At 38.1% G+C, this 26,394-nt stretch overlaps 11 non-coding genes across 11 annotated transcripts; all 11 read right to left on the bottom strand.

The window, feature by feature from the left end:
• Positions 1 to 318: 318 nt before the first annotated feature.
• LOC132138323 (5S ribosomal RNA) lies at positions 319 to 437 on the bottom strand. Its single transcript, XR_009432621.1, has one exon. It is a non-coding gene; the product is annotated as a 5S ribosomal RNA (ribosomal RNA).
• An 84-nt stretch (positions 438 to 521) lies between these two features.
• LOC132137708 (5S ribosomal RNA) lies at positions 522 to 640 on the bottom strand. Its single transcript, XR_009432034.1, has one exon. It is a non-coding gene; the product is annotated as a 5S ribosomal RNA (ribosomal RNA).
• Positions 641 to 1,198: 558 nt separating this feature from the next.
• Positions 1,199 to 1,317, bottom strand: LOC132138322 (5S ribosomal RNA). The gene has a single exon (XR_009432620.1). It is a non-coding gene; the product is annotated as a 5S ribosomal RNA (ribosomal RNA).
• Positions 1,318 to 7,645: 6,328 nt separating this feature from the next.
• Positions 7,646 to 7,764, bottom strand: LOC132137678 (5S ribosomal RNA). Its single transcript, XR_009432005.1, has one exon. It is a non-coding gene; the product is annotated as a 5S ribosomal RNA (ribosomal RNA).
• A 555-nt stretch (positions 7,765 to 8,319) lies between these two features.
• Positions 8,320 to 8,438, bottom strand: LOC132138321 (5S ribosomal RNA). The gene has a single exon (XR_009432619.1). It is a non-coding gene; the product is annotated as a 5S ribosomal RNA (ribosomal RNA).
• Positions 8,439 to 8,522: 84 nt separating this feature from the next.
• Positions 8,523 to 8,641, bottom strand: LOC132137677 (5S ribosomal RNA). Its single transcript, XR_009432004.1, has one exon. It is a non-coding gene; the product is annotated as a 5S ribosomal RNA (ribosomal RNA).
• A 7,359-nt stretch (positions 8,642 to 16,000) lies between these two features.
• Positions 16,001 to 16,119, bottom strand: LOC132138319 (5S ribosomal RNA). Its single transcript, XR_009432617.1, has one exon. It is a non-coding gene; the product is annotated as a 5S ribosomal RNA (ribosomal RNA).
• An 84-nt stretch (positions 16,120 to 16,203) lies between these two features.
• On the bottom strand, positions 16,204 to 16,322 carry LOC132137676 (5S ribosomal RNA). The gene has a single exon (XR_009432003.1). It is a non-coding gene; the product is annotated as a 5S ribosomal RNA (ribosomal RNA).
• A 570-nt stretch (positions 16,323 to 16,892) lies between these two features.
• On the bottom strand, positions 16,893 to 17,011 carry LOC132138880 (5S ribosomal RNA). The gene has a single exon (XR_009433157.1). It is a non-coding gene; the product is annotated as a 5S ribosomal RNA (ribosomal RNA).
• Positions 17,012 to 17,239: 228 nt separating this feature from the next.
• Positions 17,240 to 17,358, bottom strand: LOC132138576 (5S ribosomal RNA). The gene has a single exon (XR_009432863.1). It is a non-coding gene; the product is annotated as a 5S ribosomal RNA (ribosomal RNA).
• An 84-nt stretch (positions 17,359 to 17,442) lies between these two features.
• LOC132137675 (5S ribosomal RNA) lies at positions 17,443 to 17,561 on the bottom strand. Its single transcript, XR_009432002.1, has one exon. It is a non-coding gene; the product is annotated as a 5S ribosomal RNA (ribosomal RNA).
• Positions 17,562 to 26,394: the final 8,833 nt, after the last annotated feature.

The following is a 26,394-nucleotide window of genomic DNA, read 5'->3' as shown; positions in this document are numbered from 1 at the left end:
TTCCAAAAAGCTTTCAGCACCTGGTATTCCCAGGCGGTTTCCCATCCAAGTAAAACCAGGCATAGCCAGGTATGGCCGTAAGCGAAGGCTGCTGCAGAGAGAGGGCTATTTAAAGATCAGCCACTCTAGTCTCCAGTTCAATATATAAGTAGGGAAGAAAACCCAAAAGCTTACAGCACCTGGTATTATTCTCAGGCAGTCTCCCATCCAAGTAGTAACCAGAACCAAACATTCTAAGATTCAGAGATCTGGCATTGACTCTTTTTTTTTTTTTTTTTTTTCCAAGATTATTACATAACTAATGAAAATTTTCCAAAAAGCTTACAGCACCTGGTATTCCCAGGCGGTCTCCCATCCAAGTACTAACCAAGCCCAAACCTGCTTAGCTTCCGAGATCAGACGAGATCAGGCATAGCCAGGTTGGTATGGCCGTAAGCGAAAGCTGCTGCAAAGAGAGGGCTATTTAAAGATCAGACATTCTAATCCCAAGTTCATTATATAAGTTCGGAATAAAACCCAAAAGCTTACAGCACCTGGTATTCCCAGGCGGTCTCCCATCCAAGTACTAACCAGGCCCAAACCTGCTTAGCTTCCGAGATCAGAAGAGATCGGGCATAGCCAGGTTGGTATGGCCGTAAGCGAAAGCTGCTGCAAAGAGAGGGCTAATTAAAGATCAGCCACTGTAATCTCCAGTACATTATATAAATAGGGACGAAAACCCAAAAGCTTACAGCACCTGGCAATCCCAGGCGGTCTCCCATCCAAGTAGTAACCAGAACCAAACATGCTAAGATTCAGACATCGGGCATTGACTCTTTTTTTTTTTTTTTGCACGATTATTATATAATTAGTGAAAAAATTCCAAAAAGTAAAAAATTTTGAAACATTTCCAAAAAGCTTTCAGCACCTGGTATTCCCAGACGGTTTCCCATCCAATTACTAACCAGGCATAGCCAGGTATGGCCGTAAGCGAAGCCTGCTGCAGAGAGAGGGCTATTTAAAGATCAGCCACTCTAATCTCCAGTTCAATATATAAGTAGGGAAGAAAACCCAAAAGCTTACAGCACCTGGTATTATTCTCAGGCAGTCTCCCATCCAAGTAATAACCAGAACCAAACATTCTAAGATTCAGACATCGGGCATTGACTCTTTTTTTTTTTTTCAAGATTATTACATAACTAATGAAAATTTTCCAAAAAGCTTACAGCACCTGGTATTCCCAGGCGGTCTCCCATCCAAGTACTAACCAAGCCCAAACCTGCTTAGCTTCCGAGATCAGACGAGATCAGGCATAGCCAGGTTGGTATGGCCGTAAGCGAAAGCTGCTGCAAAGAGAGGGCTATTTAAAGATCAGACACTCTAATCTCCAGTTTCATTATATAAGTTCGGAATAAAACCCAAAAGCTTACAGCACCTGGTATTCCCAGGCGGTCTCCCATCCAAGCTTGTAATCTCCAGTACATTATATAAATAGGGACGAAAACCCAAAAGCTTACAGCACCTGGCAATCCCAGGCGGTCTCCCATCCAAGTAGTAACCAGAACCAAACATGCTAAGATTCAGCCATCGGGCATTGACTCTTTTTTTTTTTTTTTGCACGATTATTATATAATTAGTGAAAAAATTCCAAAAAGTAAAAAATTGTGAAAAATTTTCAAAAAGCTTTCAGCACCTGGTATTCCCAGGCGGTTTCCCATCCAAGTAAAGACCAGGCATAGCCAGGTATGGCCGTAAGCGAAGGCTGCTGCAGAGAGAGGGCTATTTAAAGATCAGCCACTCTAGTCTCCAGTTCAATATATAAGTAGGGAAGAAAACCCAAAAGCTTACAGCACCTGGTATTATTCTCAGGCAGTCTCCCATCCAAGTAGTAACCAGAATAAAACATTCTAAGATTCAGAGATCTGGCATTGACTCTTTTTTTTTTTTTTTTTTTTTCCAAGATTATTACATAACTAATGAAAATTTTCCAAAAAGCTTACAGCACCTGGTATTCCCAGGCGGTTTCCCATCCAAGTACTAACCAGGCCCAAACCTGCTTAGTTTCTGAGATCAGACGAGATCGGGCATAGCTTTTTTTATTTTTATTTTTTTTATTTAGTTCACACAATAATACATTACGTCTCTCCTAAATACAGTTTCACATTCCAATTAAAAACAACAACAACAAAAAAAAAAAAATAAAAAAAAAAAAATTAAAAATAAAAAATACATTCATATTTGTAAATATTTTTCTTCTACATTATTCCATTTCTGGCATTTGCTATTTTACACTTTTTTTCCTACAGATACATTTATATCATGTTTCAAAAGAATGTTCTGTACCTGAGAAGAAAACATTTTCATAAACATCTCTGTTTTTACCTCCAGTCTCCAATATTTACACAATGTAAACATGTAATCTTCCACCATATGCTTATACAATGTCCAAACATCTATACAAACAGACCTGTTTTTAACTATATTTCTTCTTCTCCATATAGCATTTTTTGCCAAAATAATTAACAAATTGATCATAATTTTATTCTTACACTTTTCCTCCTTTCCAAACATAAATGTTTTTTGCCACTCTTGATCTTCTTTTCTTTCCCCTAGGTCATTCACTATTTCTTTTAAAATTTAAAAAAAAGATCCTAATTTCTCACACAGTAAAAACAAATGCAACAAACCCTCATCTTGTTTTTTACAAACTTTACATAATGCACTTTGTTCTTTTTTTATAATACACAACCTCATTTCCGACCATATTACATTATGCCTTATAAAATAATCAAGACACTCCAAATTTGTGCTCACCAGTACTCCCCTCATATTTTTCCATATTTCTTCCTCTTTCAAGCCATTGAAGTTTCTTAACCACATATCATTTGAATTTGGTTTTTTAAAAATCTCTTCCCTTAAAACCTGATAAAACATTTTCACATTCCCTAAACTAAACCCTATTCTTTTATTTTGATTAACAAAATAAACTTCAGTCTTTCCTTCCTCTTTTTCTTCCTTTTGTATTTCATTTATCCACACTTTTGGTATTGCACTTTTCATTTCTTTATATTGCTTTTTTACATTGTTTATGTCATACTCTTCTTTGGCTTCTTCCAACTCATCAATAATTACTTGGACTGGTAAAAAACCCTCTCTTATCTCATACATAATATATCTTAATCTTGCAATCCCAACCTCCCACCATTTTTTAAAAAATAATTCTTTCCCACTTTTCACAATATGCTTATTAAAAAACAATGGTTGGTTTAAAATCTCTTTCCTTCCTCCAGGTATAAAATCAACCTTTGAGAGAAAAAAACCCCAAGCTTTTAAAACTTCTTTATAAAAATCTGGTATTCTTTCAAACATCCATGTTTTCATTTTCATCCATAAAACACTGTCCCCTAGTTTCACGTTACCACATTTGTCCAAATAATATTTCATTGTATCTTTCCATTCTCCTTTTTCTTGATCATCTATATACTTTTTCACAACTTTAATTCTCATACTTTTCTTTTTTAATTCTACATCAGCTAATCCCATTCCTCCTTTATCAGCGTGTCCTATCAGAGTGTTATAAGCAACTCTTGGGGGTTTCTTCTCCCAAATAAAATCTAAAACACATCTTTTTATTCTTACTTCCACCCATCTTGGCATTGCGCTCACCATTAAAATATACCACATTTTGGATAACATTAAAGCATTAACCACTAAAATTTTCCCTTTCAAACTTAAAAATCTTCCCCTCCAAAAAATTAATCTCCTTTCCATTTCCCCCAACAACTTTTCAAACATTCTTTCTCTTGCCCCTTTCTCGTCTTTTCCTAAAGTCACACCCAAAATTTTTGTTTCCTTCACCTCCTCAAAATTAAAAACTCCTCCTAAATTTGGTACCTTTCCAAACTTCATGTACACAGTTTTTTCTTCATTAACTCTTGCACCTGTACCTTTACCATACCTCTCTACATTTCTCATTACTTCCTTCATACTTTCTAAGTCTTTTAAAATCAGTGTTGTGTCGTCTGCATATTGGAATATCTTTTTCTCTTCTTTACCTTCTTCTATTTTAATACCTTGAATGCTTTTATCTTTCTTAATCATTAAACCTAAAGGTTCTGCTACCAAAGTATATATCTGTGCAGAGAGTGGACATCCTTGCCTTATTGACCTTGTTATTCTAAAAGGTTCCGTTAAGAAACCATTACACATCACTCTTGTCATTACGTTATTATATAAAATTTTTATCCATTCGTTAAAATTTTTTCCAAACCCAAAAAGTTCTAATATCGCAAATAAAAAATCATGTTCTACCCTATCAAAAGCCTTTTCAAAATCAAAATTTACAACATATCCATCCTTCTGTGTTTCATTTAAATAGCTTATTATGTCTCTTACACTACTCGTTATATCAGCAATATCTCTCCCTCTTACACCATATGCCTGATTAGTCACTATAATTTTGGGTAAAATATTTTTCATTCTGTTTGCAAGAATTTTAGATAGTATTTTTAAATCTGTGTTTAACATTGTTATTGGCCTAAAATTACTCAAATTATTTTTACTTCCTTTCCTTTTATAAATTAATTTCATCAACCCTATACTCATCCTCTGATCCAATTCTCTTTTATTAAAAATCTCTTTATATACTTCCTTTAAAATCCCACTTATCTTCTCTTTAAAAACTTTATAAAATTCATTTACTATCCCATCTGTCCCCGGGCTTTTGTTTCCTTTTAAACTATTGATAGCTTGTACAATTTCCTCTTCACTAATTTCTTTATCACATTCCTCTTTATCTTCTCTACTTACTTTAGCTGTAACACTCTCTAATAACTGATTTTTCTCTTTTTCGTCGATTCCTTTTGTTTCAAAAAGCCCCTCATAATAGTCTTTCACCTCTATTAAAATTCCACTTATATCTTTCACTATTTCTCCTTTTTTATTTTGTAATTCTTTTATTAACTTTGCCTTGCCTCTACTTTTTTCCAAATTAAAGAAAAATTTTGTACATTTTTCTCCTGCAATTGTGTTTTTTGCCTTACTCCTTATAATTGCTCCTTTACACTTTTCTTCCTCAATTTTCCGCAACTCTTCCTCCAAAAGTATTATCTGTTTTATGTTTACTTCACTTTTAATTGACTCTTCTCTGAGTTGTTTCCTTATTTCCAGCTCCTTTGCTTTTTTAACTTTCTGTACCATTTTGCTATAGTTTATAGAATATTTTTTTATTTCATACTTTACATTTTGCCACCATAAGCGTTTATCTTCAAAGTACATTCCGTCCTCTTTCTCTTTATCTAATATTTCCTCAATTCCTATTCTATAACTTTCACTTGTCAAAATTTCTGAATTTAGTATCCACACTCCAGGCCCTTTTTTTTCTTTACTAAAATCAATATTCCATAACAGCATTTTGTGATCACTCAAGCTGGTATCCTTATAACAAATGTCCCCCAAAAAATATTCCATATCCCTTTCACTTAAAATAAAATCGATTCTTGTCTGACACATAAAATTCCCAACCAGTTGTCTTCGGGAAAAGTCTCTTTTCCTTTCATGGTTTTCCCTCCAAACATCTATCAAATTTCTCTCCTCCATCATTTCTTTTAACTCTTTCCTTCCCACATCTGTTCTAAAAACCATCCCATCTGCCATGTCCATCTTACTAAAAACAGTATTAAAATCCCCAACTAAAATGACATTTTTATATTTCTTAATTACAATTCTTAATCCCTCAAAAAAAATCTTTTTTTCTCCCTCTTGAGTGGGCGCATGCAAATTAATTATCACAAATTCATGATCATCTTTCCTAATATTAATCCCAACACATTTGCCTTTTTTGTCATTATAGACTTCATATGAATTAATTTCAACATTTTCCTTTATTAAAATGGCTACCCCCCTTCCTAACCTTCCATCACCATTATTATAAAACATTTGTCCTTTCCATCTTTTTTTCACATCCTCAATCATTTCATCTTTCCAGTTTGTTTCTTGTAAAATTATAACATCCTGTTTTTTGCATAGTTCTTTTACCATCTCAAATTTCTTAACACTCATTAAACCTCTTGCATTTAAACTCACAAAGTTTAAAACCATTCCAATAAAAAATAAACATTTAAAACCACTCATCTTTAGTCTCTCTCACAATCTTGTTCTTGTATCAATCCCAACTTCTTTTTATCTATTTCAGTCATCTTTTTCTTTCTAGCAACATTAAGATTTGGCTTTACCTTCATTGATTTTCTTCTTATCATTTTTCCAACCTTTTCTCTTTCTTTTCTTGCCTCCTGTTGTTCCATATCCAGTTCCTCCACCTCGTCGCTCTCCTCTTCATCATTTACTTCCTTGTCAGTTGCACCATTCTGTTCCTCTCCATCCGCTGTATCATCCTCCATTCTGTCTACTTCTCCGTCCTGGTGACTTTGGTCCTTCAACTTCTGATTTTCCATATATTCTATTTGCTCTTGTTGTTTGTTTTCCATCGGTTCAAAAGTCTTTGTGGTTTCTACAATCTCCTCTTGCACCTGCCTATCCATACTTTGATGCTCCTCTGATTGCTTCTCATTACCGTCCATCCAGCATTCACATATATTAAGAGGTTTGCCACAGTCTGGACATTCAATTGCTGTACAGTCTCTTGAGAAATGTCCTTGATCATTGCATTTAAAACATTTAAACTCAGGACAGTCTTTGATGATATGTTCTGGACTTAAACACAATCTACAATTTTTGACCTGCCTACTGTGTATTATCCTGAAGTACTGTGAACCTTCAGTTGTCTCAAACCTTGTACTGTATGGAAATGATGCCACCTCCTTTGGGAACTTGACCTTAACAAATCTTGTCCCATCCTCTATCTCTGTTCCTGGATAAAACCTCCTCCTTATCTCTGTTATGGGAGTAACTCCCCATCCTTCCAATTTCAAGGTTATGTCATCATCATCTAGATAGACAGGCAGATGCATGAACGAGACTACAAATTCTCTGTCCTGGAGTTTTTTAACATCACATATTTGTCCTTTAATTTGCAAACCATTTAACAGTCCATCACAAACTTCCTCCGTTTCAAAAGTCACTTCATATTGTTTATTAGTCTTTGGTCTTACCGCAAGAATTTTTTCCACGCTTCCTTTATTGCTCTAAATATGTCCTCCGCTCCTCCATTAAGCACTTTACTGATGTCAATTATTGCTGTAGCTTCTTTTGAATAGATCCTTTGTTTCTTCATTTCTTTTGCCATCATCCCTTCTCCTTGTCTTAATCCTTTTCCTTGGTGAATTGCATTAGTTTGTTTCAAATTCGTTGCTAGTTGTGAAACAAGCAGTTGATCCAGTTCACTCATTCTGAATAAAAAAATAAAAAATAAACCACTCCCCAGACAGCAAGAAGCTGCTGGTTCGTGGTTTAAGACTTATTAAATAGATAAAGAAAAAAATCCTGTTTCAATTCAGTCTTAAATCAAAAAAATTAACAAACAAACAATTCTAGAGTTAGCTTCCGTCCTTTCCACACACACTTGCACTTCCTGGGTTGTACCACTACAATGAACAGGGGTGCACAGGTTGGTGTGGCCGTAAGCGAAAGCTGCTGCAAAGAGAGGGCTAATTAAAGATCAGACACTCTAATCTCCAGTTCATTATATAAGTTCGGAATAAAACCCAAAAGCTTACAGCACCTGGTATTCCCAGGCGGTCTCCCATCCAAGTACTAACCAGGCCCAAACCTGCTTAGCTTCCGAGATCAGACGAGATCGGGCATAGCCAGGTTGGTATGGCCGTAAGCGAAAGCTGCTGCAAAGAGAGGGCTAATTAAAGATCAGCCACTGTAATCTCCAGTACATTATATAAATAGGGACGAAAACCCAAAAGCTTACAGCACCTGGCAATCCCAGGCGGTCTCCCATCCAAGTAGTAACCAGAACCAAACATGCTAAGATTCAGACATCGGGCATTGACTCTTTTTTTTTTTTTGCACGATTATTATATAATTAGTGAAAAAATTCCAAAAAGTAAAAAAAATTGAAAAATTTCCAAAAAGCTTTCAGCACCTGGTATTCCCAGGCGGTTTCCCATCCAAGTACTAACCAGGCATAGCCAGGTATGGCCGTAAGCGAAGGCTGCTGCAGAGAGAGGGCTATTTAAAGATCAGCCACTCTAATCTGCAGTTCAATATATAAGTAGGGAAGAAAACCCAAAGGCTTACAGCACCTGGTATTATTCTCAGGCAGTCTCCCATCCAAGTAATAACCAGAACCAAACATTCTAAGATTCAGAGATCTGGCATTGACTCTTTTTTTTTTTTCAAGATTATTACATAACTAATGAAAATTTTCCAAAGAGCTTACAGCACCTGGTATTCCCAGGCGGTCTCCCATCCAAGTACTAACCAAGCCCAAACCTGCTTAGCTTCCGAGATCAGACGAGATCAGGCATAGCCAGGTTGGTATGGCCGTAAGCGAAAGCTGCTGCAAAGAGAGGGCTATTTAAAGATCAGACACTCTAATCTCCAGTTCATTATATAAGTTCGGAATAAAACCCAAAAGCTTACAGCACCTGGTATTCCCAGGCGGTCTCCCATCCAAGTACTAACCAGGCCCAAACCTGCTTAGCTTCCGAGATCAGACGAGATCGGGCATAGCCAGGTTGGTATGGCCGTAAGCGAAAGCTGCTGCAAAGAGAGGGCTAATTAAAGATCAGCCACTGTAATCTCCAGTACATTATATAAATAGGGACGAAAACCCAAAAGCTTACAGCACCTGGCAATCCCAGGCGGTCTCCCATCCAAGTAGTAACCAGAACCAAACATGCTAAGATTCAGACATCGGGCATTGACTCTTTTTTTTTTTTTTTTTTTTTTTTTGCATGATTATCATATAATTAGTGAAAAAATTCCAAAAAGTAAAAAAATTTGAAAAATTTCCAAAAAGCTTTCAGCACCTGGTATTCCCAGGCGGTTTCCCATCCAAGTACTAACCAGGCATAGCCAGGTATGGCCGTAAGCGAAGGCTGCTGCAGAGAGAGGGCTATTTAAAGATCAGCCACTCTAATCTCCAGTTCAATATATAAGTAGGGAAGAAAACCCAAAAGCTTACAGCACCTGGTATTATTCTCAGGCAGTCTCCCATTCAAGTAATAACCAGAACCAAACATTCTAAGATTCAGAGATCTGGCATTGACTCTTTTTTTTTTTTCAAGATTATTACATAACTAATGAAAATTTTCCAAAAAGCTTACAGCACCTGGTATTCCCAGGCGGTCTCCCATCCAAGTACTAACCAAGCCCAAACCTGCTTAGCTTCCGAGATCAGACGAGATCAGGCATAGCCTTTTTTTTTTTTTTTTTTTTTTTATTAAGAAATTTCAATCAATAAAATACAATAGATTAAACGCAATCAACAGAAAATACAGAACATTGTCTTTACACATCCCTACATTACACATCTTTCCTTTACATAGATAATTTAAAAATCTCCTTTACTTCCTGGCAGCTTCCACATTAAATCATTTAAAACACAATAAACTTTTGGGGTAAAAACATCATAAAAAGAGTCTAACATATTTACACCTTTAAAGTACACATACAGTCTTTCAGTATATAATTCTGTTTTTCTTTTAAACATCCTCCAAATATCCAACACAATTTTTTCCTTTTTAGCCACAGTTCTTCTGTCCCATATTGCACTTTTCATTAGCATTACACACAGATTAATGAAACTTTTGTTTTGAAACTTTTTTTCCCAACCAACATCACAACTCTGTTCCATTCCATTACATTTTCATCCCACTCCTCAGTCACATCTTTAATTAAACATTTACATTTCCTTAAAAAGTCCTCTAGCTCTCTACAATGTAAAAACATATGTAAAATCCCCTCTTCCTCTTCCTGGCACACTTTACACAGAGCATTTTCTTCCATTCCTATTTTATTTAAAATAACATCAGTAAAAACCACTTTATGCCTTATAAAATACTCCAAACATTCCAATTTTGTTTCCACACATTTCCCCGTCATGTTTCTCCATATACACTCTTTTTTTAAATCTTTGAATTTCTGCACCCAGTAACCATTTGCAATCGGCTCTTTAAAAACATCATCTCTAAAAGCACAATAAATCATTTTCACAGTACATTCCTTAAAATCATACAGTTTTTCCCCTAATTTCACATGAATACATTTCTCTTTTGGCTCTCCTTCCATACTTTCTATTCTTTTTATCCACTCTTTAGGTATTGCATTTTTAATGATTTCATATTTATTTTGTATTACTTGTTCACTGTAATCCTCTTTTGCCTCCTCCATTGCATCTACAATAAATTGTGTTGGTAAAAACCCTTCTTTAAATTCATACAAAACATCTCTCACTCTTGTTATCCCCACTTCCATCCATTTCTTTAAAAAAATTCCTTTGTCTTGTTTTAAAATGTTTTGGTTTAAAAACAGAGGTTGATTTAAAATGTTTTCTCTCCCATGTGGATCATACTCAAGTCTATCTAAAAATTTTCCCCAGGCACTAAACATTTCCCAATAAAACTCTGGTAAGCACTCTGTCATCCAATTCTTTGTTTTCATCCATAAAATCCCATCCCCCATGTTAAAATCCCCACATTTGTTTAAAAAATATTCCATTGTCTTTTTCCATGCAGTTTTGTGACCATCATCTAGATATTTTTTTACTATTTTAATTCTTAAGCTATTTTTTCTCTGTTCAACATCAATTAATCCCATCCCTCCTTTCCCTATTTCTCCTATTAATGTACTATATGCAATTCTTGACGGTTTACTATTCCATAAAAAATCTAAAAAACATTTTTTCAACCTTGTCTCCACCCACATTGGCATAGCAGTCACATATAAAACATACCACAACTTTGACACCATTAACACATTTAAAATTAAAACCTTCCCTTTTAAACTTAATGTCCTCAATTTCCAAAAATTTAACCTTCTTTCAATACCTCCTACTATTTCTTCCCACATTTTTTCTTTAACATTCCTTTCTTCTTTTCCCATTAGAACACCTAAAATCCTTATTTCTTTTGTTTCTTTAAAATGAAAATACTCTGTTAAAACAGTCACTCCTCCAAATCTCATATATATAGTTTTTTCTTCATTTATCTTACCTCCTGATCCCCTACAAAACATCTGTACTACTTCCATTACTTTATTAACACTCTCTATATCTTTAACTATTATTGTCGTATCATCTGCATATTGAAATATTTTTTCATTTCCCCCACTTCCTTCAATGTTTATCCCTCTTATGTCTTCGTCTATTTTAATAGCTAATCCCAATGGTTCTGCAACTAAAGAATATAAAAGCGCTGATAATGGACATCCTTGTCTTATTGATCTAGTAATTTTAAAACATTCAGTTAAAAAACCATTACACTGTATTCTTGTTATTGCTCCACTATATAAAATTGTAATCCACTTGATAAAATTTTCCCCAAACCCGTACCTTCTTAAAATTCCAAATAAATATTCATGCTCCACTCTATCAAAAGCCTTTTCGAAATCCAAACTAATAACATATCCTTTTTTGTTTTTTTCTTTCATATATCTTATTCTATCTATTATACTTAAAGTTGTGTCCGCTATATCTTTCACTTTAACTCCATACACTTGATTTGTTTCAATTATGGTTGGCATTACCTCTTTCAATCTGTTGGCTAAAACTTTTGTTAAAATTTTCAGATCTGTATTCAACATTGTAATTGGTCTATAATTTTTTAAGTCTACTTTATCTCCTTTTCTTTTATATATCAACTTTAATAATCCCATCCCCATTCTCTGATTCATTTCTTCTTTTTTAAAGATCTCTTCATATACTTCTTTTAAAATACTGGTTAAAAAATCTTTAAAAACAATATAAAATTCACTCCCCAAACCATCTATACCTGGACTTTTATTTTTGTTTAATTCACTTATTGCTCTTTTTATCTCTTCTTCTCTTATCTCTTCATCACACTCTTTTTTGTCTACTTCTCCTACTGTTGTTTTTATTTGCTTAAGTAACTCCAATTTCTCTTCTTCCTTCAACCCCTCAGTACTAAACAGGTTCTCATAATATGCTTTTACTTCTTTTAATATTTCCTCATTTGTTTCCACCACTACACCATTTTTTCCTCTTATTTCTTTAATCATTCCAGCTTTCCCTCGTATTTTTTCTAGATCAAAGAAAAATTTTGTACATTTTTCTCCCTCCACAGTATATTTAGCTTTACTTCTTAGTCTTGCTCCTTCATATTTTTTCTCTTCCATTTCTTTCAATATTCCCTCCAATTCTTTTATTTTTTGTATATCTTTCCCATTCTCATTTAATTCCTTTTCCAATTTTTCTCTTATTTCTCTCTCCTTCTTCCTCTTACATATCTGTATTAATTTGCAATACTTTATTGTGAATTTTTTAACTAAATATTTAACATTTTCCCACCATATCCTTTTATCTTCACTGTACATTTCATTCTCCTTTTCTTTTTCAATAATTTCTTTAATTCTTAAAACATACTCCTCATTCTTTAAAACCTCTACATTTAACACCCATACACCCGGCCCTCTTTTCACTGAACTCCAGTCTACTTGCAAAAAAATTGGTTTATGGTCACTTAAGCTTGATTCTTCATATTTAATGTTACCGATATATCCTTCAATGTTCCTTGTACACAAAATAAAATCAATCCTTGTCTTACACATAAAATTCCCTACTAATTGCCTCCTTGAATATTCTTTCTTTTTTTCATTTCTTTCTCTCCATACATCAATCATATTATTTTCTTCCATTAATAGTTTCAGTTCTTTTCTTCCTTTATCATTTTTAAAAACCATTCCCTCCCCCATTTCTAATTTACTGAAAACGGTATTAAAATCACCCATCATAATAACTTCTTTATGCTTTTTTAAAAAATCTCTTAATACATTAAAATATTCCTTCTTTTCATTCTCTACAGTCGGTGCATGAATATTAACTACAATAACTTTTTTCTCCTCATACTCCATTTCAACCGCAATACATTTCCCATCTACGTCATTATATATTGTTTTACATGATACCCCACAGTTTTCTTTTATTAAAATCGCAACTCCTCTTCCAAGCCTCCCATCACCATTGTTATATAAAATCTCTCCGCTCCACCTTTTCCTTATTTCAGTCATGTACTCTTCCCTCCAGTTAGTTTCTTGTAATAAAATCACATCCTCTCCTTTACACATTTCTTTCACCTTTTCAAATTTACCCATGTCCATCAATCCCCTTGCATTAAAAGTAACACAACTTAAAACCATTAAAATAAATAAAAATAAATACATAAAAACCATTATTTTCCATCTTCTCCCTCCAGCCCTCTTAACACTTCATATCTGTTTACACTTTTTACTCGGCCCCTTGTCATTAACTTTTTTCTTGCATTTTCCACATTTGGTTTTACCTTTAATGTTCTTCTTCTACTTTGTCCTCTCTCCCCTCTGTCTTTTCCCATGTTGTCCATCCTTGTTTCTTCTTCACTGTCCATTTCTTTGTTTTGATCATACATTCCCTGTCCATCCCTCTCCACATTATCCAAAAGATTTTTAAAACTGTCCGATATTTCCATTTCTGTCCATTGGGTATTCTGTTCTGCTGTTTGTTCCTCATCCATATCATTCTTTTTTCCTTCTTCTTCTTCCTCTTGGTTGCCTGTTCCTCTTTCTGTTTCCTTTTGTGATAATCCTTCATCCCCTTGTCCTTCATCAATATCTCCTTCCTCTTCAGTGTTTCCTTCATGCACCTGTCCGTCCACCCGATGCTCCAGACCTCCTTCCTCTCCCTCCATCCAACACTCACACTTGTTTAAAATCTTTTGACACTCCGGGCATCTGACCACATTGCAATCCCTTGCGAAATGCCCCCTTTCCTCGCACTTGTGACACTTAAATTCAGGGCATTCTTTGAGCAGATGATCCGGGCTCATGCACAGCTTACAGGTCTTCACCTGGTGGCTGTGCATCACCCTAAAGTACTGCGGCCCTTCTGCTGTTTCCAGCTTTGTGCTGTAGGGCAATGATGCCACCTCCTTGGGGAATCTCACTTTTAAAAACCTTGTTCCATCCTCTATTTCAGTGCCCGGGTAGCATCTTCTTTTTAATTTTGAAATGGGATTAACTCCCCATCCCTCCAATTTTCTAAAAATGTCTTTATCATCAAGGTAGACGGGCAGGTGCATGAAGGAAACAACATAATCTCTATTTTGCAGTTTCTTTATCTCACAGTTAACTCCTTTAATTAACAATCCCTCAGTCAGTTCATCACATGTTTCTTCTTTCTCCATTGTCAGTTCATATTCCTTTCCTTGTCTTGGCCTTAGTGCTAAAATTTTACCATATCCACATTTTTCCGCCACCGCTTTAATAATATCCACAGCTCTCACCTCATTTACGTTCTCGACATTCACAATCACAGTTGCCTCCTTTAAGTATTTCCTTTCACCAATTTTATCTCTTGCATCTTGTTTTTTACCGTGTCCTGCTCGTTGTCGATACTCCACTCCAGGGTCATTTGCCATGCGTGTCTCTCCAGCCAGTCCATGGTCATTTGCCATACGTGTCTCTCCAAGCAGTCCAGTGTCGTTTGCCATACGTGTCTCTCCAGCCAGTCCAGTTTCGTTTGCCATACGTGTCTCTCCAGCCATTCCAGTGTCGTTTGCCATGCGTGTCTCTCCAGCCAGTCCAGTGTCGTTTGCCAATAATCCGTCCATTGTACAAAAATCAAACAAAAAATTAACCACCCTCCAGCCAGCAAGATGCTGCTGTTAGGTGGTTTAAAACTGAAAAAACACAAAAAATAAACTAAAGTCCAAAAACAACTCACAAAACAAACACTGACAGAAAAATCAAAATGGAGGAGAGCCCTCCTCTCCCAACTGCAGCCAACACTTCCTGTAGCTCTCTAGCGCCCTCAGGTTGGTATGGCTGTAAGTGAAAGCTGCTGCAAAGAGAGGGCTATTTAAAGATCAGACACTCTAATCTCCAGTTCATTATATAAGTTCGGAATAAAACACAAAAGCTTACAGCACCTGGTATTCCCAGGCAGTCTCCCATCCAAGTACTAACCAGGCATAGCCAGGTATGGCCGTAAGCGAAGGCTGCTGCAGAGAGAGGGCTATTTAAAGATCAGCCACTCTAATCTCCAGTTCAATATATAAGTAGGGAAGAAAACCCAAAAGCTTACAGCACCTGGTATTATTCTCAGGCAGTCTCCCATCCAAGTATTAACCAGAACCAAACATGCTAAGATTCAGACATCGGGCATTGACTCTTTTTTTTTTTTTTTTTTTTTGCATGATTATTATATAATTAGTGAAAAAATTCAAAAAAGTAAAAAAATTTGAAAAATTTCCAAAAAGCTTTCAGCACCTGGTATTCCCAGGCGGTTTCCCATCCAAGTACTAACCAGGCATAGCCAGGTATGGCCGTAAGCGAAGGCTGCTGCATAGAGAAGGCTATTTAAAGATCAGCCACTCTAATCTCCAGTTCAATATATAAGTAGGGAAGAAAACCCAAAAGCTTACAGCACCTGGTATTATTCTCAAGCAGTCTCCCATCCAAGTAATAACCAGAACCAAACATGCTAAGATTCAGACATCGGGCATTGACTCTTTTTTTTTTTTTTTTTTTTTGCATGATTATTATATAATTAGTGAAAAAATTCAAAAAAGTAAAAAAATTTGAAAAATTTCCAAAAAGCTTTCAGCACCTGGTATTCCCAGGCGGTTTCCCATCCAAGTACTAACCAGGCATAGCCAGGTATGGCCGTAAGCGAAGGCTGCTGCATAGAGAAGGCTATTTAAAGATCAGCCACTCTAATCTCCAGTTCAATATATAAGTAGGGAAGAAAACCCAAAAGCTTACAGCACCTGGTATTATTCTCAGGCAGTCTCCCATCCAAGTAATAACCAGAACCAAACATTCTAAGATTCAGAGATCTGGCATTGACTCTTTTTTTTTTTTTCAAGATTATTACATAACTAATGAAAATTTTCCAAAAAGCTTACAGCACCTGGTATTCCCAGGCGGTCTCCCATCCAAGTACTAACCAAGCCCAAACCTGCTTAGCTTCCGAGATCAGACGAGATCAGGCATAGCCAGGTTGGTATGGCCGTAAGCGAAAGCTGCTGCAAAGAGAGGGCTATTTAAAGATCAGACACTCTAATCTCCAGTTCATTATATAAGTTCGGAATAAAACCCAAAAGCTTACAGCACCTGGTATTCCCAGGCGGTCTCCCATCCAAGTACTAACCAGGCCCAAACCTGCTTAGCTTCCGAGATCAGACGAGATCGGGCATAGCCAGGTTGGTATGGCCGTAAGCGAAAGCTGCTGCAAAGAGAGGGCTAATTAAAGATCAGCCACTGTAATCTCCAGTACATTATATAAATAGGGACGAAAACCCTAAAGCTTACAGCACCTGGCAATCCCAGGCGGTCTCCCATCCAAGTAGTAACCAGAACCAAACATGCTAAGATTCAGACATCGGGCATTGACTCTTGTTTTTTTTTTTTTTTTTTTTTTTTTTGCACGATTATTATATAATTAGTGAAAAAATTCCAAAAAGTAAAAAAATTTGAAAAATTTCCAAAAAGCTTTCAGCACCTGGTATTCCCAGGCGGTTTCCCATCCAAGTACTAACCAGGCATAGCCAGGTATGGCCGTAAGCGAAGGCTGCTGCAGAGAGATGGCTATTTAAAGATCAGCCACTCTAATCTCCAGTTCAATATATAAGTAGGGAAGAAAACCCAAAAGCTTACAGCACCTGGTATTATTCTCAGGCAGTCTCCCATCCAAGTAATAACCAGAACCAAACATTCTAAGATTCAGAGATCTGGCATTGACTCTTTTTTTTTTTCAAGATTATTACATAACTAATGAAAATTTTCCAAAAAGCTTACAGTACCTAGTATTCCCAGGCGGTCTCCCATCCAAGTACTAACCAAGCCCAAACCTGCTTAGCTTCCGAGATCACACGAGATCAGGCATAGCCAGGTTGGTATGGCCGTAAGCGAAAGCTGCTGCAAAGAGAGGGCTATTTAAAGATCAGCCACTCTAATCTCCAGTTAAATATATAAGTAGGGAAGAAAACCCAAAAGCTTACAGCACCTGGTATTATTCTCAGGCAGTCTCCCATCCAAGTAATAACCAGAACCAAACATTCTAAGATTCAGAGATCTGGCATTGACTCTCTTTTTTTTTTTTCAAGATTATTACATAACTAATGAAAATTTTCCAAAAAGCTTACAGCACCTGGTATTCCCAGGCGGTCTCCCATCCAAGTACTAACCAAGCCCAAACCTGCTTAGCTTCCGAGATCAGACGAGATCAGGCATAGCCAGGTTGGTGTGGCCGTAAGCGAAAGCTGCTGCAAAGAGAGGGCTATTTAAAGATCAGACACTCTAATCTCCAGTTCATTATATAAGTTCGGAATAAAACCCAAAAGCTTACAGCACCTGGTATTCCCAGGCGGTCTCCCATCCAAGTACTAACCAGGCCCAAACCTGCTTAGCTTCCGAGATCAGACGAGATCGGGCATAGCCAGGTTGGTATGGCCGTAAGCGAAAGCTGCTGCAAAGAGAGGTCTAATTAAAGATCAGCCACTGTAATCTCCAGTACATTATATAAATAGGGACGAAAACCCAAAAGCTTACAGCACCTGGCAATCCCAGGCGGTCTCCCATCCAAGTAGTAACCAGAACCAAACATGCTAAGATTCAGACATCGGGCATTGACTCTTTTTTTTTTTTTTTTGCATGATTATTATATAATTAGTGAAAAAATTCCAAAAAGTAAAAAAATTTGAAAAATTTCCAAAAAGCTTTCAGCACCTGGTATTCCCAGGCGGTTTCCCATCCAAGTACTAACCAGGCATAGCCAGGTATGGCCGTAAGCGAAGGCTGCTGCAGAGAGAGGGCTATTTAAAGATCAGCCACTCTAATCTCCAGTTCAATATATAAGTAGGGAAGAAAACCCAAAAGCTTACAGCACCTGGTATTATTCTCAGGCAGTCTCCCATCCAAGTAATAACCAGAACCAAACATTCTAAGATTCAGAGATCTGGCATTGACTCTTTTTTTTTTTTCAAGATTATTACATAACTAATGAAAAATTTCCAAAAAGCTTTCAGCACCTGGTATTCCCAGGCGGTTTCCCATCCAAGTACTAACCAGGCATAGCCAGGTATGGCCGTAAGCGAAGGCTGCTGCATAGAGAGGGCTATTTAAAGATCAGCCACTCCAATCTCCAGTTCAATATATAAGTAGGGAAGAAAACCCAAAAGCTTACAGCACCTGGTATTATTCTCAGGCAGTCTCCCATCCAAGTAATAACCAGAACCAAACATTCTAAGATTCAGAGATCTGGCATTGACTCTTTTTTTTTTTTTCACTCGGGTGAATTTGTACTCGGACTTGTCACGGACTCGAACATTTTAGACTTGGAAAATTTGCCGAGTACAGTCGAGTCCGGGCACTGGAGGACACAATATTTTATTATTCAAAAATGAAACGAAGCTAACGTTAGTGTTGTTTCAGCGTTGAGCATTGTAGCCAATCACAGACATGTATATTACGCGCATGAACGCAGTGGCAAATCAGAGGCGTTTTAGTCACCATGTGGAGAATTCACTCAAAATGTTCAGAATCAGCGCGAGCTTTATCCTTTCGCAAAAATCTCCTTATAAACAACAAAGTCTAGACGCGATGTAAATAAGAGATTCACTGCAGTGCGGACAACTTCAGTGTTTATGATGAGAGTTTCAGTGAGAGTTTCAGTGAGAGTGCAGAACGCGGTAAGTGGCGTAAGTGATGGCTTAAAGGGAGCGCTATTGACGATCTAAATAATAGTTTTGTTTTTCATGCTTCTAGAGGACCAGTGGTTACATTCACACTGTAAAGTTTGAGGAGTGTAACAGCATTTAAATGTGCGAGTGAACCCGCTAAATTATAGTCCTGTGAGTCATGAAATTGCGATGATTTGACATAGTAACCATAGCAACATGAGAACGTGATAACCATTGCAACATTTTGGGGTCTAATAATGTTATGATTTTTGTTACATTATACTTTAGTAATAAGTTTACATACACCTTGCAGAACTTCTAAAATGTTATTTTATTTATTTTTTAATAATACGGATCATAAAAACTTTTTTTTATATACTGCCCTGAAAAAGCTTTTTCACATGTACATTTAAATAGTTTAGGCCTGTTTTGTCTGGCTATCTCCACTAATCTAAACTATTTTGTCTCATAGTAACTGATAAGTCATTAACAGTCAATAACATGTTTAAACACTGAAAACACAAGGCAATCAAAAATATAAAACCATTACCTTTTGAACTTTTAGCTAATCATATGAAATATCACATTAAAAGGTAAATCAGATAACATCCATAAAGATTACTCAGTACTTGTGTAGTATTTTTTTTTAATTACTAATATTTTACAAAATACCTTTTTACTTCTACTTTAAGTAATAGTAATAGCAGTACTGTTACTTGTGTACATGTTTTGCATCTCCTGGTCTTCCAGTGTTTAGTCCCCTGTACAGTTTGAAAAGAATAAACTAATCTGAATCTGTTTCTGTTTTATTACAACAGATAAAAAGCATGGATTTGGAGGGACACAAGTGCAGTGTATGTGGCAGTAGTTTCTCTGTGAAGTCCAACCTGACTCGGCACATGCAGCTTCATGGTCCAAAGGGACATGTGTGTGAAGTGTGTGGGAAAAGCTTCTCACTGAAACAGCAGCTGAGCAGCCACCAAAAATAGCACCTGTACCCATGCATCCGTCTGTACAGGCAGGGAGAGGCCAAGCTGCAGTGTACGGATGCAGCTAAGAGTGTGGCAGTGGCCCCCAGCAAAGCACTAGACCCCAGCTGTCTGGATTCTGAAAAGGCGGAGGCTGCTGCAAAGAAAGCTGGAGGGGAAATGTGGAAAGGCCAGCTAGTTGTCACATTCGGCAAATATGCAGGACAGTCTTTCAGGTGGCTGCTCGAAAATGATGTTGGCTGGGTCATATGGCTGCTGTCTGAATATTGCCAGAAGGGTGAGAAGAACGATCTCCTAAAGTGGCAAAAGGAGCGATTGCTGCAGTATGCCAGAGAGTTCCCGCCTGTCACCTTTCATCTTGACAAACGCTTGGAGGTAACTTTGACCCGTTAACTGAGATTAAATTATATTTACTGTTTTGTTTATAAAAAAAAAATGTAGTGCATGTGTAAATCAGTTAGGCACATATTAATGCACCTTCAATAGTAAAATCATCAATGTTTACTCTGCACAAAAGCTTGTGCTTTAGACATAGGAAGTGGTAACAGTGTAAGTACTTGTGTTTATGTGGTACAATACAACTCTGTATGTGTTTTTCTATAATTTCTTTATTTTCTGCATGAACAGGAGTCCAAGAAAGACAGAGGAAAGAAGGCTGAATCTACCCTTTCTAAGTTCCAGCAGGATCCTGAATATGCCAGTGATGCTGAATTGTTGGCAGCTGCTGGTAATTAACATTTAACACGCCATAACTCTATTTTAAAATTCATATAACATTTTCTCACTGATGTATTTCAAACATCTGACTAAATACACTGCTGAAATATCACACATTTTATGGCACCGATAATGACGACAGTAGGTTTAGTATTTCACTTTAATTTTCAGCAGGGTGAGGGATATTATCAAGCTAGCTGCCCCTTTTTTTAGTGTAACAGATTTAATGTCTAAATGCTTTGTTGGCATTTAGATAACACATACAAAAATCAATTTAATTTGTTTATGTGAAATGTGGGATTTTTTAAATTATATTACAATATTTTTTTACACTATTGCCTATATTTTTTGTAGCAGCTCTATACTAAAATGTTTGTATTAAATATCATTTGTATTCTCTAAAATTGGATCTGATAACATGGAAAATAGAAACAAACTTTGTTTATTGTGATAATGCTTGTGTTTGTCATTATATTCACATCTTAAGCAATGTGCTCAATACATTTTGTCTGATTTTTTTTTACAGAGACTGTCCTTGAAGAGTCTGAGGTAGCGGTCTCCACACAGCTGACCACCTGGGGAGAGCTCACACCAGCTGTGAGTCAGGACTCTTCCCACAGCCTCAGCACATCTCAGGGAAGACCTTCTTCCCCTGTTGACACCTCTGCCTCAGAAACTGGTAACATCTCGCTCGAGGGCTGGCAGAAATACTGGGAGCATCCACCTTCATCTACACAAGCCAATGGTATAGCTCCTCCTAACATCAAGTGGCTGAAATGTGATGAGATGTATGGTCTGTTTGAGAGGCCTTCCAGGTACAAGAATGCCAAAGGAGAGATTGTGGAGAGAAGGCTTTTAAAGGAGAAGATGGAATTCCACCCTCCCCCAATTCCTACTTCTGTCAAGGGAGGACTGCCCAACATGATGGCCTTTTTCACAACCCCTGCCTTCTTCTGGCGCCCAGTTGGTGTGATGCAAGCCAAGATCCGCTGCCCTAGCTCCAACTGCCCTGCACCACCAGGTGAATACCTTGAAAAGAAAGGCTTTGGTAGTTATGCCAGGCAAGTGTGTGGGATGAAGTACAATTACACCCTGTTGACGGAGAAGCTGAAGTGTTCACATTGTGAAAAGATGAGGCGGGCAGTGAGTAAGACACATAGTGACGCAGACAGTGAAGATGAAGACAGTCATCATGTTCAGCAGTACATTTGGCTGGCACACAGTCCCAAGATTCTGATGAACTTGGCCCCGGCCATCAGAAGCATGTTTCCTGCCATACTGTGTGGGAAGCGTGCTATTGACAAAGACGTGGTTACTCTTCTGAATGACAGGGTCAACAGTGTGTCCATGAACAAAGTCCAGAGAGTGCTGCAGCAGGGACATGATGAGTGGTATGTGGAGCGCCGTGACCTGTACCAGACTCTTCTGTATGAAGCCCACACAGCTGGATCTGCATCATCTCAGAAGAGCATCCTGTCCTTTGTCAAAGCTGCTGGTACTTACACCCCTCCTCTGCCCCGGACTCCCCTTCCTTGTGCCCGTGTGCTGAGGCGTGCACACATGATCATGGAGATGGAGAAGATGCCTGTGTACAGAGCCTCAGTCCTCAGTGTGACTGGAGAAATCCTCTGCATTGATGGTACAAGAAAGGTATGTGTATTGTATCAATTCATGAAGTTAAGCAGAGTTAATATTTATTTAGTCCCTTTAAAGTGACTTGAGCCAGCTTATTGTTTTGAATAAGGGACTTTGGCCTCACTGTTCAGCGTTCAAATGTGATGGATACAAAATGTACATGCATTGTAATTCATATAAATCATATTGGACAGACAGGTTTTTGTTAGAAATGATCAAATTAATGTTCTGCTTTGTGTTTTCCAGGTCCTTAAGAAGATATATGGTGATGGTCAGGGCACCATGCAGTATGTCACCAGTGTGCTGAACGAGTGGGGCCAGTTCTTGACCACAGTGGTGGTGGCAGCTGAGTCTGAGGGGTGTTACAGACGTATGGCCAAAGGTCTGATGGGCCGCTTTGAACGAGCTAGGGCTCCTGCACCAACTGTCATATATGCAGATAACAACTGTTGTCGGTAGGTAATAACACATCCATATACCCTGACAAAATTTGTCATTCATTTAATGTTAAAAAAACAAAGAACACATGCTGAATTTATATTGTTTCAGTGACAGTGGTTCGTCCTTCCTGGAGAACCTGTTCGGGGACTGGGTGCAGAAGGGCACTGTGGTCCGACTGGACATTCGACACTGGCTGCACCGCTGGGATGCTGTTGTCATCAAACAGAGCCATGCCAAGTATGGGGTGTTCATGAGTGCCCTTGCAGGTGCAGTGCTGGCCTACTACAAGGACGATATGATGCTCCTAATCCAGGCAGTCAGGAAGGGCAACCAGGAGTTGTACGCCAGTCTTTCAGACGAGGACATGATAGCCTTCCTCAAACCTCACCAGATCAGGTCCTATGTCAGATGGATCACCCGTGGGGTTGAGGTTAAGTGTAATATTAATCCATGTATAATCTTTATGTATAAGAAGCTCAAAACATACTTCACTAAAATTAACTAAGTTGTCACACTACTATATTTCATTTTGGAAATACTTCCAATTATTGAAATAATTTCACATTTTAAGCGATATAACTATATAAAATAAATGTGAATGATTGTTACAGGAGACAGCTTCAGCAATTGAGTCCATCATTACGGAGTTCAAGGGACCTGCAGGCCTTGACATTGATGGAATCCACCTGTACAAATCAGCACAGGCAGTGGATTCTCACTGGGCAACTGCAAGCAAGCATCTTAGTTGTATGCAGGTGGGTAAACATTTTTTAACTAATAATTGTAAAATCATACAAACTCAAACTCACAGACACCATAAGAAATAAGCAACATATGTTTTATAGGACCCCCTGGCATACAGCTGTATGTTTCAGTGAAGGTGGTGGTGCTGAATGGTGTCCGCCTGAACAAGTACAGGTGTCGGCGAGGCAGTAATTCCTTGGAGGGCTTGCACTCACACCTGTACAATGCCATTCCCTCACAGAGATGTGGAGTTATGCCATTCCAAGTAAGTATAAACAGCTTTAATATTTAAAATAAATATTGATTACACATCATTGTTCATAAGCATATTTTACCTGTATCCTACCTGCTTTTGTGCTACCCTCTCTTCCTGTGCGTGTGTGAGCTCTATGCTGTTCACATAGCATCAACCGGGTGTATGAGATGCGCACACACAAAATAGCCTATTGCGGACAAAAGACAAATTGTATGTCATGCTGCTGGGCGATGCCCACTTTGTAATCAAAATTAGTTTCTGATGTACAATAATGCATGAATGGTCATGTCTTTCAGGTGTATCTGATTGCATTTGCTGTGCAGTGGAACAGCCGTATGGAATCACTCCCGGTTGCTGGTGGCCATGGCAGGCAGACGTGGTGTATGGACCCGCGGCAGATTCAGCGCCTGAATCAGCAGGCTGATGTGCTCTTCGGTAAAGAGCATGTCCTCGAGCCCAACTTTGCCACTCCAATGCCATACCCTGCTGTATACAAGGACCCAGACGAGGAGGAGCTCCTTGGAGTAGAGTATGCCATGTGCCAGTCAACCAGCTTCACTGCAAGGGATTACTATGCCCAGCAAGGTACACAATCTTGCATTATAACAATATACATACATACTGAGCAGTCAAATACCTATAAATATCATGCATATTCTATCCATGACAAGTATGTATGATATAGTTCATTTTTATTTTTCATAATATGAAACAAATGAACTGCAGCATTGCCATGTTGTATTAATTAGTCTACTGTTAGTTGTTGTAACTGCCTAGACACACTGGTGATTAGTACATTACATATTTGCAGTTGAGGAAGAGCAGTCCCGTGAAGAAGAGGAGACGGCTGAACAAAGCGAGGACAAGCTGGCAGATGAGGGTGTAGACATGGGTGCAGAGTCAGAGGAGGATCCTATGGACACTGTCAGTGACAAACATGTCATCCTCACTCAATCAGAACAGGTAGAGGAGGAGGACAGTCCTGCTCTGCAGGATGTGCTGATGACCCAGAGCCATCTGCATCTTCCTGGGCTGGAGGAAGTGGAAGCCTTGGCCCTGCTCATTTTAGAACTGGCAGACAACAGTGACCGTCACCTAGTGCCAGCTGACCTAAGGCTGAAGATTGGCAATGCAGTTGGTGCTCTGCATGAGCATGACAGGTCTGCAGCCAACTTTGTAAAAAGGTATGAGTCAAGGTGGGGTTACACCCTGTTTGGCAGATGCTTGGGAGCTGACACACCTGAGACCAGAGCAGCACAGAAGACAAAGTTTTACTGGATGAGGTACCCTCAGGCAGCCCAGGTGACTGAGGATAGTCGTCTGTTGTACCTCATTATTAAGATGCTGAAAAACCGGCCACCAGCCAGTCGTCTCACCTCCCCCACTAAAATCACCAATGCAATCAAGGGCCAGTATAAAAGGATTGTAGACCGAGTCAGAGACGATCCCATCCTCAAAGGTCTCTCCATTCCTCTGCCCAATCTGAATGCCAAGTCCATCTCTACATTCATGGCACGGGAAGAGAAGAAGGCTAACTACAGGGCAACAGTAATGCCAAAGGTGAAACCCCACCAAAGAGTGCTGTCAGAAGAACCAATGCCAGCAGCTCCTACTCTGCCAGAATCCCTTCCAGCTCCAGATCGACCTCAGGTTCAGTACCAGAGCCTACGTCATGCAGCTGGGAAAAGGCATGGTCAGAAGGGGAAGTAAGTTGTTCAGTTCTTCATGTCACAAGTATGTGACTTTACTACTTTATTAAAATATGTGAACATATCTGAATTTATCAGCTGAATGGTTTAAACTTAAACACAACAAACCATGTGAATTGATAGTCATACACATTATTTCTCATGAATTATACTCATAATCGTATGTATGATTTATTTTTGCAGGGTTGATGTGGAAATGCTTGGGAACCGGCCCATTCAACCTAAACCCCCTGTGGCCACGTACATCCCGCCCAGAGCGTCAGCAGCTCCTGTCCTGGTAGTGGTTCCTGCACAGCCACAGGGACCATCCATGATGCTCTGTGGGGCATCCAGCAGTCAAAGGTTCATATCTTTCGCACCGCCTCCTGTGCTGACATCCAGACCAATCAAGCCTCATAAATCCATGAAGCCTTGTGGGGCCTGCCAAGTACCCCAGTGTGGTGGGCAGCGCAAGAGGTACACGCCCTCCAAAGACAAGGCTGCTGAAAGTAGCCAAAAAATATTTACCTATTGCCCAGCAACTAGGAAGTCCACCACTTCAGGTTTTGAAGGTGTTGTGTTCAACAGTTTTGAACACTTCAAAAGTGTAGTAGATGAGGAACTAAAAAAGAAAAAAAATAACAACTAGAGAGCCCACTCCATCTGCAACTACATCCCCCAAATCACATTCCCCAAGTCATTATTGCTACAATATCTGCCTCTTATACCAATTCACCGATTCATTATACACCATCTATAAAACACATACCTATTTTCTCATAGAAAAAAAAGATGTGTTTTTAGTGAATGTAAATATCTGCTTAACATTGCATACTATTGCACTGCATTACCTCATCTCCTTGTATATAGTACGTATATTGTATATTGCTTAATGTGTACATGTATAAATCTTGTAATAAGAATCCTGTAAATAATAACTTATTAGTTCCTATTTTGCTATATTTTCTGCTAAATTACATAATAATTAATGTTAATTCTATTCTGTTTACATTGTTACCTGTGTTATTGTTATTGCTGTTGTGTTGTTTATTTATTTCTGATATGTAGATATATATTGTTGAACAAATAAAATAAAAGAATGTTTCCAAATACATGATTCCTTTCACTGCTGTTTCCCCATT

This window comes from Carassius carassius, unplaced genomic scaffold (assembly GCF_963082965.1).
Source record: "Carassius carassius unplaced genomic scaffold, fCarCar2.1 SCAFFOLD_57, whole genome shotgun sequence".
In the NCBI taxonomy this organism is placed as follows: Eukaryota; Metazoa; Chordata; class Actinopteri; order Cypriniformes; family Cyprinidae; genus Carassius; species Carassius carassius.
This window is presented reverse-complemented; position numbering and strand designations above follow the sequence as displayed.